The following is an 18,227-nucleotide window of genomic DNA, read 5'->3' as shown; positions in this document are numbered from 1 at the left end:
TAAATATCTTCCAACTTGGGGGAAACTATGCTGTCAGATAAAACATAATAACATCACACTCATATAGCACCTGGTGAGCAAGTGCCCAAACCAGCAGTGCTACAAAGCACAAATGCAAATGGTCAAACTGATAAAGTTAAAAGACTGCCAAATAAAAATTTCAAAATATTTGTTCTATTTGGTTGTTTATTCCTCACTGGATTGAAAACTTCTATAGATGGTGATAGGATCTCATTCATCTTTGTTCCCTGGTAGTACACAGTATCTGATTCAGAGTCAGCATGCATTTATTAATTTAATTGAACTAAATCCCAAGAAACTTTCTCAGTAAGCAGACATCCTGCCAGATCAAATAAAACCTGCCCTAATCTCTGCAAGCCAAGATTACCAGTGTTCCTACTTTGTTAAATCTTCTGTAAAACAGGTAACTTTAGGCAATTCCTCCTCTAGCTTGAAAGAACCGTAGTATTGACACTAATTTGATTTTGTTTTGTTTTGTTTTCTTTTCTATAATCGTGTCACTTGAGGTATCCACTGCCAATTGGTCTTGTCAGACAGCTAGTTGCCACCCATTGCCTGTCAGCCTCTCAGAAGGTGGTGGTTCAGTGAGAGAGAGCACATTTACACCTCTATGATTCCATCAATTGGTTTAGAAAAGCACTACTTCTAACAGCGTTCAGCTTCCACATGATGGGAGAGATTGTTCCCTTGTCCCTTAGGCTACAGTCTGATTTGTGTTGAAAAGTATGATTTATGTGAACCATCTGATAACAGGTAGTATAGGCAGATGTCAGTATTTTAAATAAAATGGTAACAGTGCAAGTGAGATAGATATGGAAACATGGGACCTTAAAGTGGTCTAATTCCTTCATCTCAGGGAGAAGTAAACTATTCCAAAGAGATTATGGCCTAATAAGGATTATACAGATAAGTGGTAAGAAAAACACTGTAAATTAGAAATGATGTATACTATGTGCTGATTAAAAGGATTCTTTCCAGACTAGAACTTTGAATGACTGTTTCTGTCAAATATGGTAGACACTAGCCATGTGTAGTTGTAACTGAAATTTAAAAAAATTAAAGATCCTGTTCCTCAGATTCTCTCTCTCCTATCTCTGCCCTTTCACTGCTTAAACATGTGCCTCTCTCTCTCTCAAAATTAAAAAAAAAAAAAAAAGGTGGGAAGATGGCGGCGTAGGAGGACTCTGGGCTCACTGCCTCCTGTGGGTCACTTAGATTCCACCCACACCTGCCTAAATACCCAGAAAACCACCAGAAGACTAGCAGAACGGATTCTTCGGAGCCAAGCACAGACGAGAGGCCCACGGAAGAGGGTAGGAAGGGCAGAGAGGGGGTGCGCACTGCACGGACTGGAGGGAGGGAGCCGGGGTGGAGGGGCGGCCTGCCAGCCAAGCAGAGCCCCCGAGTCTGGCTTGCAAAAGTGGAGGGGCCGGACGGAGTGTGTTAGGACAGTAAGTGGGACTTGACATCTGGAAGGTTATAAGCTAACAGCTCTGCTCGGAGAACGGGAGGGCTGGAGGACAACGGGAGGGAGAGTTGTTGAGCCCCGGATGACAGAGCTCAGCTTGGCGGGGAACAAAGGCGCTTGCCAGCACCATCTCCCTCGCCCATCCCCCAGCCAAAATCCCAAAGGGAACCAGTTCCTGCCAGGGAACTTGTTTGCACCCTGCAAATACACAACTCTGTGCTTCTGCGGATCCATCCCTCCGGTGACAGTCTGACTCCCTCCCAGTGCAGCAGGGCCCCTCCTGAAGCACATCACCGAAGGATAAGTGAGCTGAACCTGCCCCTCCTGCCCCTGTGCACCTTGCCGATCCACCCCAGCTACTGTGCCAGATGCCCAGCACCACAAGCCTGGCAGTGTGCAAGTAGCCCAGACTGTCCATGCCACCCCACAGTGAATCCTGCCCCTAGGAGAAGGGAAGAGAAGGTACACACCAGTCTGACGGTGGTCCCAGCGGTGGGCTGGGGGCAGACATCAGGGACTGACTGTGGCCCCGCCCACCAAAGCAAGTTATTCAAGATAGCATAGGGGAAGTGCCCTGCAGTTTCCCACCACTCCAAGGACTATCCAATATGACGAAATGGAAGAATTCCCCTCAAAAAAACCTCCAGGAAATAACGACAGCTAACGAACTGATCAAAAACGATTTGAACAATATACCAGAAAGTGAATTTAGAATAATAGTCATAAAATTAATCGCTGGGCTTGAAAACAGTATAAAGGACAGCAGAGAATCTATTGCTACAGAGATAAAGGGACTAAGGAAAAGCCAGGAGGAGCTAAAAAAGGCTATTAATGAGATGCAAAATAAAATGGAGATGACCACAGCTCCGATTGAAGAGGCAGAGGAGAGAATAGGTGAACTAGAAGATAAAATAATGGAAAAAGAAGAAGCTGAGAAAAAGACAGATAAAAAAATTCAGGAGTATGAGGGGAAAATTAGAGAACTAAGGGATGCACTAAAGAGAAAGAATCTACGCATAACTGGTATTCTAGAGGAGGAAGAGAGAGGGAAAGGTGCTGAAGGTGTACTTGAAGAAATAATAGCTGAGAACTTCCCTGATCTGGAGAAGGAAAAAGGCATTGAAATCCAAGAGGCACAGAGAACTCCCAACAGACGTAACTTGAATCGATCTTCTGCACAACATACCATAGTGAAACTGGCAAAATACAAGGATAAAGAGAAAATTCTGAAAGCAGCTAGGGATAAACGTGCTCTAACATATAAAGGGAGACCTATAAGACTCGTGACCTATCTCTCTACTGAAACTTGGCAGGCCAGAAAGGAATGGCAGGAGATCTTCAATGTGATGAACAGAAAAAATATGCAGCCGAGAATCCTTTATCCAGCAAATCTGTCATTTAGAATAGAAGGAGAGATAAAGGTCTCCCAAACAAACAAAAACTGAAGGAATTCGTGACCACTAAACCAACCCTACAAGAGATCCTAAGGGGGATCCTGTGAGACAAAGTACCAGAGACATCGCTACAAGCATGAAACCTACGGACATCAAGATTACTCAAAACCCGTATCTTTCTATAATAACACTGAATGTAAATGGACTAAATGCGCCAGTCAAAAGACATAGGGTATCAGAATGGATAAAAAAACAAGACCCATCTATTTGCTGTCTACAAGAGACTCATTTTAGACCTGAGGACACTTTCAGATTGAAAGTGAGGGGGTGGAGAACTATTTATCATGCTACTGGAAGTGAAAAGAAAGCTGGAGTAGCCATACTTATATCAGATGAACTAGACTTTAAATTAAAGGCTGTAACAAGAGATGAAGAAGGGCATTATATAATAATTACAGGGTCTATCCATCAAGAAGAACTAACAATTATAAATGTCTATGTGCCAAATACGGGAGCCCCCAAATATATAAAACTATTACAAACATAAGCAACCTTATTGACAAGAATGTAGTCATTGCAGGGGACTTTAATACCCCACTTACAATAATGGATACATCATCTAGATATATGGTTAATAAAGAAACAAGGGCCCTGAATGATACATTGGATCAGATGGACTTGACAGATATATTTAGAACTCTACATCCCAAAGCAACAGAATATACTTTCTTCTCGAGTGTACATGGAACATTCTCCAAGATAGGTCACATACTCAGTCACAAAACAGCCCTTCATAAGTATACAAGAATTGAGATCACACCATGCATACTTTCGGACCACAATGCTATGAAGCTTGAAATCAACCACAGGAAAACGTCTGGAAATCCTCCAAAAGTGTGGAGGTTAAAGAACACCCTACTAACGAATGAATGGGTCAACCAGGCAATTAGAGAAGAAATGAAAAAATATATGGAAACAAACGAAAATGAAAATAAAACAATCCAAACGCTTTGGGATGCAGTGAAGGCAGTCCTGAGAGGAAAATACATTGCAATCCAGGCCTATCTCAAGAAACAAGAAAAATCCCAAATACAAAATCTAACAGCACACCTAAAGGAACTAGAAGCAGAGCAGCAAAGACACCCCAAACCCAGCAGAAGAAGAGAAATAATAAAGACCAGAGCAGAAATAAAAAATATAGAAACTAAAAAAAATTGTAGAGCAGATCAATGAAACCAAGAGTTGGTTTTTTGAAAAAGTAAACAAAATTGATAAACCTCTAGCCAGGCTTCTCAAAAAGAAAAGGGAGAAGACCCAAATAGATAAAATCATGAATGAAAATGGAATTATTGCAACCAATCCCTCAGAAATACAGGCAATGATCAGGGAATACTATGAAAAATTATGTGCCAACAAACTGGACAACCTGGAAGAAATGGACAAATTCCTAAACACCCACACACTTCCAAAACTCAAACAGGAGGAAATAGAAAGCTTGAACAGACCCATAACCAGCAAAGAAATTGAATCAGTTATCAAAAATCTCCCAACAAATAAGAGTCCAGGACCAGATGGCTTCCCTGGGGAATTCTACCAGAAAATTTAAGCAGAGATAAATACCTATCCTTCTCAAGCTATTCCAAAAAATAGAAAGGGAAGGAAAACTTCCAGAGAACTACAGACCAATATCCATCATGAATATGGATGCAAAAATTCTCAATAAGATACTAGCAAATCGAATTCAACAGCTTATAAAAAGGATTATTCACCATGATCAAGTGGGATTCATTCCTGGGATACAGGGCTGGGTCAACATTCGCAAATCAATCAATGTGATACAGCACGTTAATAAAAGAAAAGATAAGAACCATATGATGCTGTCAATCGATGCAGAAAAAGCATTTGACAAAATACAGCATCCTTTCTTAATAAAAACCCTTGAGAAAGTCGGGATAGAAGGAACATACTTAAACATCATAAAAGCCATTTATGAAAAGCCCACAGCTAATATCATCCTCAATGGGGAAAAACTGAGAGCTTTCCCCCTGAGATCAGGAACACGACAGGGATGTTCACTCTCACCATTGTTGTTTAACATAGTGTTGGAAGTTTTAGCATCGGCAATCAGACAACAAAAGGAAATCATAGGCATCAAAATTGGCAAAGATGAAGTCAAGCTTTCACTTTTTGCAGATGACATGATATTATACATGGAAAATCCGATAGACTCCACCAAAAGTCTGCTAGAACTGATACATGAATTCAGCAAAGTCACAGGATACAAATCAATGTACAGAAATCAGTTGCATTCTTACACACTAATAATGAAGCAACAGAAAGACAAATAAACTGATCCCTTTCACAATTGCACCAAGAGGCATAAAATACCTAGGAATAAATCTAACCAAAGATGTAACAGATCTGTATGCTGAAAACTATAAAAGCTTATGAAGGAAATTGAAGAAGATATAAAGAAATGGGAAAACATTCTGTGTTCATGGATTGGAAGAATAAATATTGTCAAAATGTCAATACTACCCAAAGCTATCTACACATTCAATGCAATCCCAATCAAAATTGCACCAGCATTCTTCTCAAAGCTAGAACAAGCAATCCTAAAGTTCATATGGAACCACAAAAGGCTCCGAATAGCCAAGGTAATTTTGAAGAAGACCAAAGCAGGAGGCATCACAATCCCAGACTTTAGCCTCTACTACAAAGCTGTCATCATCAAGACAGCATGGTATTGGCACAAAAACAGACACATAGACCAATGGCATAGAATAGAAACCCCAGAACTAGACCCACAAAGGTATAGGCAACTAATTTCTGACAAAGCAGGAAAGAATATCCAATGGAAAAAAAGTCTCTTTAACAAATGGTGCTGGGAGAACTGGACAGCAACATGCAGAAGGTTGAAACTAGACCACTTTCTCACACCATTCACAAAAATAAACTCAAAATGGATAAAGGACCTGAATGTGAGACAGGAAACCATCGAAACCCTAGAGGTGAAAGCAGGAAAAGACCTCTCTGACCTCAGCCGCAGCAATTTCTTACTTGACACATCCCCAAATCAAGGGAATTAAAAGCAAAAATGAACTATTGGGACCTCATGAAGATTGAAAGCTTCTGCACAGCAAAGGAAACAAGCAACAAAACTAAAAGGCAACCAACGGAATGGGAAAAGATATTTGCAAATGACATATAGGACAAAGGGTGAGTATCCAAAATCTATAAAGAGCTCACCAAACTCCACACCCAAAAAACAAATAATCCAGTGAAGAAATGGGCAGAAAACATGAATAGACACTTCTCTAAAGAAGACATCCAGATGGCCAACAGGCACATGAAAAGATGCTCAACATCACTCCTCATCAGGGAAATACAAATCAAAACCACACTCAGATATCACCTCACGCCAGTCAGAGTAGCCAAAATGAACAAAGCAGGAGACTATAGATGCTGGAGAGAATGTGGGGAAACAGGAACCCTCTTGCACTGTTGGTGGGAATACAAACTGGTGCAGTCACTCTGGAAAACAGTGTGGAGTTTCCTCAGAAAATTAAAAATAGACCTACCCTATGACCCAGCAGTAGCACTGCTAGGAATTTACCCAAGGGATACAGGAGTGATGATGCATAGGGGTACTTGTACCCCAATGTTTATAGCAGCACTCTCGACAATAGCCAAACTGTGGAAAGAGCCTAAATGTCCATCAACTGATGAATGGATAAAAAAATTGTGGTTTATATACACAATGGAGTACTATGTGGCAATGAGAAAGTATAAAATATGGCCCTTTGTAGCAACGTGGATGGAACTGGAGAGTGTGATGCTAAGTGAAATAAGCAATACAGAGAAAGACAGATACCATATGCTTTCACTCTTATGTGGATCCTGAAAAACTTAACAGAAACCCATGGGGGAGGGGAAGGAAAAAAAAAACAAAAAACAAAGAGATTAGAATGGGAGAGAGCCAAAACATAAGAGACTCTTAAAACCTGAGAACAAACTGAGGGTTGATAGGGGGTGGGAGCAAGGGGAAAGTAGGTGATGGGTATTGAAGAGGGCATCTTTTGGGATGAGCACTGGGTGTTGTATGGAAACCAATTTGACAATAAATTTCATATATTAAAAAAGTGGTAAATATATACAATGGAGTATTACTCACCAATCAAAAAGAATGAAATCTTGCCATTTGCAATGACATGGATGGAACTGGAGGGGATTATGCTAAGCGAAATTAGTCAGTCAGAGAAAGACAAATATCATAGGACTTCACTCATAGGAGGACTTTAAGACACAGAACAGATGAACACAATGGAAAGGAAGCAAAAATAATACAAAAAACAGGGAGGGGGACAAAACCTAAAAGACTCTTAAATATGGAGAACAGAGTGTTCCTGGAGGGGTTGTGGGAGGGGGGATGGGCTAAATGGGTAAGGGGCACTAAGGAATCTACTCCTGAAATCACTGTTGCACTATATGCTAGCTAACTTGGATGTAAATTAAAAAAATAAATTAAATACAAATAAATTAATTAAACAAATAAAAAATATTAATGTTTATTTATTGTAGGGGAGGGGGAGGGGCAGAGAGAGAGGGTGACACAGAATCCAAGGCAGGCTCCAGGCTCTGAGCTGTCAGCACAGACCCAATGCAAGGCTTGAACCTATGAACTGTGAGATCATGACCTGAGCCAAAGTTGGTGGCCTAACCAAATGAGCCACCCAGGTGCCACCCCAAAATAAACATTTTAAAACAAATTCCATTCCTCAGTAATACTAGCTAACATAGATGATTAGTGGCTATATATTGGACAGAGAAGATATGGAACTTTTCCATTAGAAAGAATGTTCTTTCTTTTTTTTTTAATTTTTTAAATGTTTATTTATTTTTGAGACAATGCAAGAGACAGAGTGTAAGCGGCTGAGGGACAGACAGAGGGAGACACAGAATCTGAAGCAGGCTCCAGGCTCTGAGGTGTTAGCACAGAGCCCGATGTGGGGCTTAAACTCACGAACCATGAGATCATGACCTGAGCCAAAGTTGGACGCTCAACCGACTGAGCCACCCAGGCACCCCTAAATTTTCATGATTTTTATTTATTTTTTATTTATTTAAGAAAAATTTTTTAAAATATTTATTTCTTTTTGACGAGAGAGAGAGAGACAGAGCATGAGTGGGGGAGGGGCAGAGAGAGAGGGAGACACAGAATCTGAAACAGGCTCTGGGCTCTGAGCCGTCAGCACAGAGCCCAATGAGGGGTTTGAACTCACAGACTTCGAGATCATGACCTGAGCTGAAGTCAGATGCTTAACTGACTGAGCCACCGAGGCACCCCTAGGATATCATACTTTTTTTTTTTTTTTTTTGAGAGTGTGAGAGAGACACAGTGTGAGCAGAGTCAGGGGAGGGGCAGAGAAAAAGGGAAAGACACAGAAATCAAAGTGTGCCGATAGCACAGAACCTGATGCAAGGCTTGAACTCACAAACTGTGAGATCATAACCTGAGCTGAAGTCAGACACTTAACCAACTGAGCCACCTAGGCGCCCTGAGGACATCATAGTTCTAAAGAGTATGTTTGCTGATGGCTGCACCTCATATCAAATTAAATATTTCTTTAAGTTCCTTCTACCTAACATATTTGGCTTCCTACACAGATTTCATTAAAAAATATGGTTTAAAACTAATATAAATATCACAGCAACTTCCTGCCTTTGTTTCTGTTTCTTCAGGAACATAGTGATACTTCATAGTGACATTTACTACCCAGGATACATCACATAATAAGAACTTGTGGATTATAAACCAAAGTTTCCATAACCAGCAAATATATAGCATCACATCCATAAAATTGACATTACTATAAATTTAGTACTCTATTTCAATAAAAAGTCAACTTTTAAAAATACTTAACTTTGAAATAATTACAGATTCACAGAAAGTTTCAAAAATATATACAGTAAGGTCCTGTGTACTCTTCACCTGCCTGTATCAATTTTGACATCTTGTACACTACAGGAAAATGTCAGAACTAAGAAATTGACCTGATTCAAGCTGTAGTTTATTCATATTTCAGCAGTTATATATGCAGCAGTGTATATATGTATGTACATATGCGTGTTACTCTATGCAATTTTATACATGTGTGGCTTAGTGTAACCACCATCAATGAGGATAGTTAAGTGAACCATCGTATGACTTCCTTATGTTATGGCCAAGTCCATTTTACCCCACTCTCCACTATGGCAATGGATATTCCTCCCTATCTCTATAATTGCTACTTAACAGATGTCTACATACAAATGAGATTTTGTAATATGTGTTCTTTTGTGATTGGCTTTTTCCACTCAGCATAATTTTCTTGAAGGTCAACCCAAGTTCTTGTGTATATCCTTTTTATTGCTGAGGAGTATTCCATGACATGGAAGTTCCACAGTTTGTTAAACTATTGACCCACTGAAGAACATTTAAAAAACAGTTTTTGTTTGTTTGTTTGTTTGGGGTGATTATAAATGAAGCTGCTGTGAACATTTATGGACAAGTTTCTTCATGAATCTCTGGAATAAATGCCCAAGATTGTAATTCTTTGGTAATTTTTAAAGACCATTTTTAGTTTTAAAAGAATCTGCCAAATGCCACATTACTCTTCCATTTTACATTCAAACCAGGGAGGACACCTGGGTGGTTCAGTCAGTTGAGTGTCTGACTTTGGCTCAGGTCATGATCTCATGGCTTGGCTGGTGAGTTCACAGCCTGTGTAGGGCTCTATGCTAACAGTTCAGCTCAGAGCCTGGAGCCTGCTTCAGACTCTATGTCTCCTTCTCTCTCTGCCCCTCACCCTCTCACGCTCTGTCTGTCTCTCCTTCGAAAATAGATAAACACTAAAAAAAATTTACATTCGAACCAGCAATGTATGAGTTATCCAGTTTTGACACACCCTCACCAGCATTTGGGGTTATCATCATTTTTTAATTTAGCCATTTTGATAGGTATGTAGTGATATCTTATTGTGATTTTAATTTGTATTTTTGTAAAGGCTAATGATGTGAAAGATATTTCCATATGCTTATTTATCATCTGCCTGTTATCCTCTTCTGTGAAATGTCTGTTCACATCTTTTCTCATTATCTAATTGTATTGTTTATTTTATTAACATTGCATTTAAGAATTCTTTACATATTGTGTATATGAATTCTTTGTCAGACTTTGGATTTGGAAATATTTTTCCTGAATCAGTAATTTGCTTTTTCATCTTAGAGTTTTTAACAGAGCATCATTTTTAATTTTGATGGTTTCAATTTATCATCTTTCCTTTTGGATCATGGATCACCATCATATATGTAATTGATTTATATGGATCATTATTTCTGTGTTAAGTGTAAGATGCTTAGCCTAGTTTTATACCCCAAATATTTTCTACTGCCTTGTAAAAAAAGTTTTATCATATTATGTTTCATATTTAATCCATTATCAACTTTAACTTAATTTAGTACAATGTGTCAGAGTTTCATTTTTTGCCTATAGTGGTCCAGTTGCTCCAGCATCACTTGTTGAAAAGATTATCCTCCTTCTCAAGATCCCATAAGACTCTCTTGAATACAGAGAACAAACTGAGGGTTGATGGGGGGTGGGGGAGAGGGGAAAGTGGGTAATGGGCATGGAGGAGGGCACCTGTTGGGATGAGAACTGGGTGTTGTATGGAAACCAATTTGACAATAAATTGTATTTAAAAATAAAGTAAAATTAAATAAAAATTAAAAAAGAAGAAAAGATTATCCTTCTAAATTAAATTATTTTTCCCCTTTGTCAAAAATTAATTCTAGTTTCTGTATTCTGTTACATTTATCTATGTCATTCTCTCCAGCAGTACCACACTGTCTTGATTATTCTAGATATAAAATAAGCATTTATACTGGAAAGAATGGTTCCTCTCACTTCCTTTTTTAAAAAATTTTATGTATCTTAGGGAATTTTTGTAAAAAATTTAGAATAATTTTTCTATACCTACAAAAAATTGCTGAGAGTTTGATAATAATTGCATTAAATCAACACATCAATTAAGGACAATTGACATCTTTACTGTGTTGAATCTTCCAATCAATAAAAATAATATGCTTCTTCTAGTATTTATACCTTCTTTGACTTTTTTCTTCAATATTGTATTATCATCATATAGATCATATAAATATGTGCTAGATTTATCCTAACATTTCCTTTTCTCTGGAGCAGTTGTAAATGATATTGCATCTTTAATTTCAGTCTCCAGTTGTTCATTGTAAATACATAAAAATGCAGTTGATTTGTGTGTATTCATATTGTATTTCATGACCTTACTGACTACACATATGAGTTGTAGGAAATTTTGCAGATTCCTTGGAATTTTCTACCAATAAATCATGTCATCTGAATATTTCTCCTTTCATCTCCATCATATTTTTATTTTTTTATATAATAGTTTAGTGAGATAAAATTCAAATGCTATAAATTCAGTCATTTAAGTGTATACTTCAATAGTTTTAGTATAGGGCTCCCAGGTTCTCATTTGGTTAAGCGACCAACTCTTGGTATTGGCTCAGGTCATGATCTTGTGTCTCATGAGATCAAGCCCCCTGTCAGGCTCTGTACTGACAACGTGGAGCTTGCTTGGGATTCTCTCTCTTCCTCTCTCTCTCTCTGCCCTTCCTCCCCTCATGCTCTCTCTCTCCTTTCTCAAATTAAATAAACTTTAAAAGATGGTTTTAATATATCATGGAGTTGTGCAACTTCCATTGTAATGAACTGCAGAATGTTTTTACCATTCTAAAAGAAAGTCGATTCCCACTAGCAGTCATTCCTTCTGTCTCCTCTACTCCAACCACTAATATGCCTTTCTATCTCCATAGATTTTCATTTTGGAAATTTCATATGAATGAAATTATTCAAGATACGGTCTTTTATGACTGACTCCACTTAATTTGCATAATGTTTTCAAGATTTATCCATGTTAAAGCATAAAATAATATTCATTCTTTTATGAATGATATTTAATTACTTGGAATATACCATATTAAAATTGTTCATTAACAAAGTGCTAGACATTTGATTGTTTTCACTTTTTGGTTAGTATGAATAATATTGCAGTGGACAATCATGTATATGATTTTGTGTGGACCTGTTTCAGATTATTTGGATATATATCTTGAAGTGGGATCCTTGAGTCATTTGCTAATTCTGAGATCAATACTTTAATAAAATACTTTATTTTCATCCTGTTTTCCAGTGTCTGTAACATTTTATATATCCCACCAGCAGTGTAAGACAGTTCTAATTTCTTCACATACACCCTAATACTTGTTATTTTCTTTTTATTATTCTAGTTGCTGTGAAGTAGACTCTTATTGTGTTTCTTTTAAATGTTTATTTATTTGGTTTAGAGAGAAAGAGGGAGGGAGAGAGAGAGAACATGAGCGGTGGAGGGACAGAGAGAGAAGGAGAGAGAGAATCCCAAGCAGGCTCCACACTGACAGTGTGACAGTTTTTCATGGGCTTACAGGCCATATTTATATCTTGTTTTCTTATTTTTACAGCTTTATTGAGATATATTGACATACTACATTTTGTGAGTTTAAGGTTTAAAATGTAATGAGTTCATATATCTATATATTACAAAATATTTATCATAATAAAGTTAGTTAACACATCTTATACCTCATATAATTACCATTTTTTGTTGCTGCTGTTATGATGAGAACATTTAACATCTACCCTCATAGGAATGTTCTGGTGTATAATATAGGATTGTTAACCGTAGTCACCAGGCTGTACATTAGATGCCTGGAATTTATTCATTTTATAATGGGGAATTTGTTCCCTTTGATCAACATCTCTTCTTTTTCCCCCATTCCCCTACCTCCAGTCCCTGGCAATGACTGTACACTCTCTGTTTCTATAAACTCAGCTTTTTGGTTTCCACATATGTATGAAATCATATAGTGTTTGTTTTTCTCTGACTTGTTTCACTTAGCATAATGCCCTAATCTATCCATGTTGTCACAAATGGCAGTATTTCCTCCTTTTTATGATCCAATAATATAATATTCCCATTATTCCATTTTGTGTGTGTGTGTGTGTGTGTGTGTCACTTTTCTTCATCCATTCATCCATTGATGAACACTTAAGTTTTTTTCCACATCTTGCCTATTGTAAATAGTGCTGCAGTGAACATGGGGATGCATTGTCTTTGAGATGGTGATTTTATTTTCTTTGATAAATACCCATAAGTGGATTTTCTGGGTCATGTGGTAGTTTTGTTTTAATTTTTTGAGTAAATTCTAATTCTTTCTCATAAACTTGTTGGCATACAATTTATTTTGTAAATTGTAAGTGGAGCTACCAACCTCCACTTAGTTGCTTATAATCCAGATCTTTATTGTTTGTAAGAGTGGTCTCTAACCTTAATTCTTCACATTCTGTTTCAAATAACATCAGTTATTTCGAAGGAAATTTTAGAGCTATTTATTCTTATGGTCTGCCTCTCCTCCTGTGCAAAATATCTGGTTTCTGATCTGACATTGGGAGTGGGAACAATGATTCAATTTTCTCTGTGTGACACTAGGCTGGTATTGTACTTTTCGGTCTTTTTGAATTCCCTCTCTTCTCCCGAAACACCAACTTGCAAGTAAGTTGGGGCAAAGTCAAGCAAAGCCAGCGTTTCCAAGTTTTCTAGGCTAGGGTAGATTTTCTTTCTGCCCTATGAGTGGATTGTCATGGACATTCAGTTTTTTGGCTCAACATGTTAAGTCATATTCATCCCATAATGCATAATTTAAGTCATACAGTAACTTTGTCCAACATGGTCAAGTGTTTAGTCTCAGCCAGTAGTAAACAAGAAGCTACTTTTAACTTCATTTTTTTTCTGAAAAATATAACATGGATATACGCCAAAGCCCGGGAGGAAGGAGGATTTATTTGGGGCTTTTCCAATATAATTGAGACTATAGGCTTAATACAATGTGGCAGGACATTGTATATTGCAACCTGGACCTTTTATGAATCAAATTAATACCTTATACTATTGCCAATAATGCTATTTTTAAGGTTTTATAATATTAATAATTTATGAACTTTAAATTTGCTTACCTTAGGTCTATAGCTGACTCTCCCTCATATCTTACTTAATGTATGAATTCTATGCACCTTCCATAATATCACTTCTCCCACAATCCTTTGGGTTATGTACATTTCTCCTAGGCTTAGACTGTTAAATTTATTTTTACTTGGTTTTACAAGTTAAAAGAATACATAAAAATAATGGGTTTTATAGAAAAAAATCTAGGAGGGTTTAAAAATGATAAATATTTTAGATAAATATTGGGACTAATTTATTTTCCTTGTATAAACTTCTCCTTAATTTTTTCTCTCTTCTCAGATTTTTAAAAAGCAAAAATTGATCCTAGTAATATTCTGAGAGACTTCAAAAATACAATTTATAAATAACATAGTTTAGTATTTCAAGTATAATGTGTACATTTACTTTTTTCCATTTACTTATTTTTTAACTATAATTTTCTTTAATCAGCATGCTCTTTCTGGATAGCACTACTTGGTTCAAATAATCATAACTAATAGTATTAGCAAAAAATAAACACTGAGCTAATAATGGAAGGAGATATTGAACACAGTTGGATAACAGTGAAAAGTTTTATGCACATACATGAGTAAGAGAAATCAGAGGCAAGTTATCTCAGGTTGGGTGTTGGGAAAGTATAAATTCATCAAACAATAAAGTTTAAATAAAATTGTAGCTGCCTCCAGTAAGGAGTGGAATACTTTTGATTTCATAAGTAATCTTGAAACAGAAATACAATTATCATCCCCCAATATACTGATATTTCTTTAGGATACCAAGATGCAACATCCTTTATTTATTTTATGTAAGCATGCTTTTTTGTGGCATGGCTAATATATACAGGACAATCTGCCTCTAGAAATAACTGAAACATGATATATATTAATTTAGAGTTTAATAATACATGGAAGGGATTAATCTTTAGCATAACAAATATTATGTTTACATAAGCAATTACATTTGAGATGACAAATGTTTAAAAAGACATCATCTATTCAAATGTTCATTACATGTCTATTAGTTCTAATACTTTAGAGAATTATAGAATATTAAATAGAAAACTCCTGCCTGAATGTTTCCACAGTCAATTATCACAGTTTAATAACATTCAAGGAATACATTTTTACGATAATGATTTGATATTATCAAAAGTTAAATATATATTCTATAGAGACCAAAAATAGTTTGAGTCCAATTAAAATAACAATTCAGTTGTCTCACATACATTTATTGACTGCCTAATATGTACCTACCACATTCTAAGCCTTTTTCTGGATATGATATAAACAAGACAGACAAAAGTCCCTGCTCTTATTTGGTTGCATTATGTGAATGTGTTGGCTTGGGTTATGCAGGTAATAAACAAATACACAATAAATAATATAGTACGTTAGATGTTGATACATTTATGGAAATGCATAACAGCAAAGGTAGATGAGCATATTTTGGAAGATGATTTCAAATTTTAAATAGGGTAGTCAAGAAATCTCACTAGTAAACAGACATCTGAAGAAAGTAAAGAAAGAATTCATGAGAATATCTGGGGAATGTGTATTATAAGTTGTAAAAACAACATGTAAAGACCCAAGTCAAGAGTAGTTTTTCAAAAGAAAAGAAAGACAGCTATATGACTACAGTTGAATGATTGTGGGAGAAAGTGCTAGGGCATGATCAGGTGATTAGAGAGCTAATGGGATGTTACATCATGATGTTCCTTGCAGATAATTTTAAGACAGTTCCAGGATCAGAGAAGAAAGCTTAGAGGAACAGAAGCTACCATCTCCCACCCACTGCTTTGCTCATAAAGCTGGAGTATCAGTCCAAGAGTAGGGAGCAACTATTTCCAACACCAGCTCCAAAGCTGTGGTTCAGATATTTTGCAGGTCACAGGAAAGAGGGAGAAGCAGATCACACATACAGACACACACACACACACACACACACACACACATTCACATACTCAAAAGCAGAGTATAGATCCTATAGTCATAAAAATCTGACTCGCAAAAGAGTGTGAAAGAATTCAAACCTAAGGGCTCTTCAAAACATTAGAGATTTTGGTGGTAAGAAGAAGGTGGGGATACTTCCGTGGCTCAGTCGGTTAAGTGTCCGACTCTTGGTTTCATCTCAGGTCATGATCTCACAGTTTGCGGGTTAGAGCCCCATGTTGGGCTCTGGGTTGACCCTGCAGAGCCTGCTTGGGATTCTCTCTTTCTGGCTTTCTCTCCCCCTCCCCTGATCACATGCTCTCTGTCTTTTTCAACATAAATAAACTTAAAAAATGAAAATTATGCAAAATTTAAGAAGCTGATTACTCTACCTGGGTAATATATTAAATCATAGGTCAGCTAATTTTCCAGAGATAACCAGGAAAGGAAACAGTAAAGGAGAGCTATGTTGAAATAATATGTGGGAGAAAGTGCTAGGGCATGATCAGATGCCTCAAAATTATCCCTGCATAGGAGTCTAGATTTAATTGGGGCAGACTGGAGCAATTTGGTTCTCAGGACATTGTTGAAAACAATAATAAATTCTGCCAGCAATTAGTGATACAAAATGTGAATTCAAAAGTATACATGCACCATTATATTTATAGCAACATTATCTACAACGTCAAATTATGGAAACAGCCAGTGTCCATTGACTGATGAATGGATAAAGCAATTAGTGGAGCTCAACAGCTGGGTATAATGCCAAAATAGAGAGATCAAGTAAAGAAATAGTATAAGCAAACCGACTAAAACAATGTCATCCTAGAGTTAATGTGCATATGCCACATAATGTGGTGTTATCTGAGGAGTAACGTCAGAGTCTTCACATTGTGGGGTTTCTGTATTTTATTTCAATTGTCCAGTTAAATCAGTAATCAAATAAATGAAGAAACAAGGAGAGGAGAGAGAGGATCTAGAGTTGCTGTAGTATGCTATCTAAAAGATACTATTTTTGGGGCACCTGGGTGGCTCAGTCGATTAAGCGTCTGACTTCGGCTCAGGTCATGATCTCACGGTTCGTGGGTTCGAGCCCCACGTCGGGCTCTGTACTGACAGCTCGGAGCCTGGAGCCTGCTTCTGATTCTGATTCTGTGTCTCTGTCTCTCTCTGCCCCTCTCCTGCTCATGCTGTCTCTCTCTGTTTCTCAACAATAAATGCAGAAAAAAATTTTAAAAAAATCATAAAAGATATTATTTTCAGCTGCTAGAAACATAGATCCTAACCTGCCCCTAATGGGTGAGACAGATGAGTGCCCATATCTTAGCTCCTTAATGTTTTGGTTTCCAAGGCAGAGGAGTCAAGGCACAGGGGAAATGTCTGTCTCCCCACAACTGGACACCACTTACACACCATGCTGCCTGGGCAGCTCTCTTTGATCTCCTGCCTGTTCTCTGATCCTTTTGCCTGCACATGGTAGAGGCCTGTGAAACGACATTGAAAGTGAATATGAACTCTTCATGTGCCTGAACCACCCCCTCTCCATTCCTGCAGCTGTTCCTAACTGATAAGCTAACTGACCCATAGCCTTTAAGAATTTGTCAAAATTTTAGCAGATATCTTGACACCTGCTCTTATGGAGGCCACCTCTTTCTTGTGCCATGCCAAGGGCTACTTGGGGAACATGCAAATCCAAATGTATGATATGTTCAGGTGAAATTATAATTTTGTTGATTTTTCAGCTTTTTCTTTTTACTAGAGTGGCAGTAACTTTCTTTCCAGATCTCTACTTTCTAAGTAATGTCAGAATCTTCACATTATTGTTGAATTATATTGTTTCCATTTTTATTATATAAAGAATCTAGATTGGGCATATCTGAATTTAATTTTTCTTTAAAGTGTTGTTTATAAATACTTGTATATATTTTTGCTTATTAATTTACATATTTATAACTTCTTAAGTGATTGAAAAATGGTTCTTAGTTTATTTCAAATGAATTGAGAATGTTTTTTATATCATCTTCTTTGTTTTTTTTCTTTTGTTTTAAAGTCTGTATTTAAATTTCAGTTAGTGAACATACAGTATAGTTAACATACTGTAATATTAGTTTCAAGTGTACAATATAGGGATTCAACACTTCCATATAACACCTAGTGCTCATTACAGCAAGTGCCTTCCTTAATCCCCATCACCTATTTAACCACCCTCCCTTCCCCTCTGGTAACAATTTGTTCTCTATAGTTAAGAGTATGTTTCTTGGTTTGCCTCTCTCTCTCTCTTATTTCCCCCCTTATGTTC

The sequence above is a fragment of the Felis catus genome, chromosome B1 (genome assembly GCF_018350175.1).
Source record: "Felis catus isolate Fca126 chromosome B1, F.catus_Fca126_mat1.0, whole genome shotgun sequence".
Classification (NCBI taxonomy): domain Eukaryota; kingdom Metazoa; phylum Chordata; class Mammalia; order Carnivora; family Felidae; genus Felis; species Felis catus.
The sequence above is the reverse complement of the archived record's forward strand: the minus strand, read 5'-3'. Positions refer to the sequence as shown.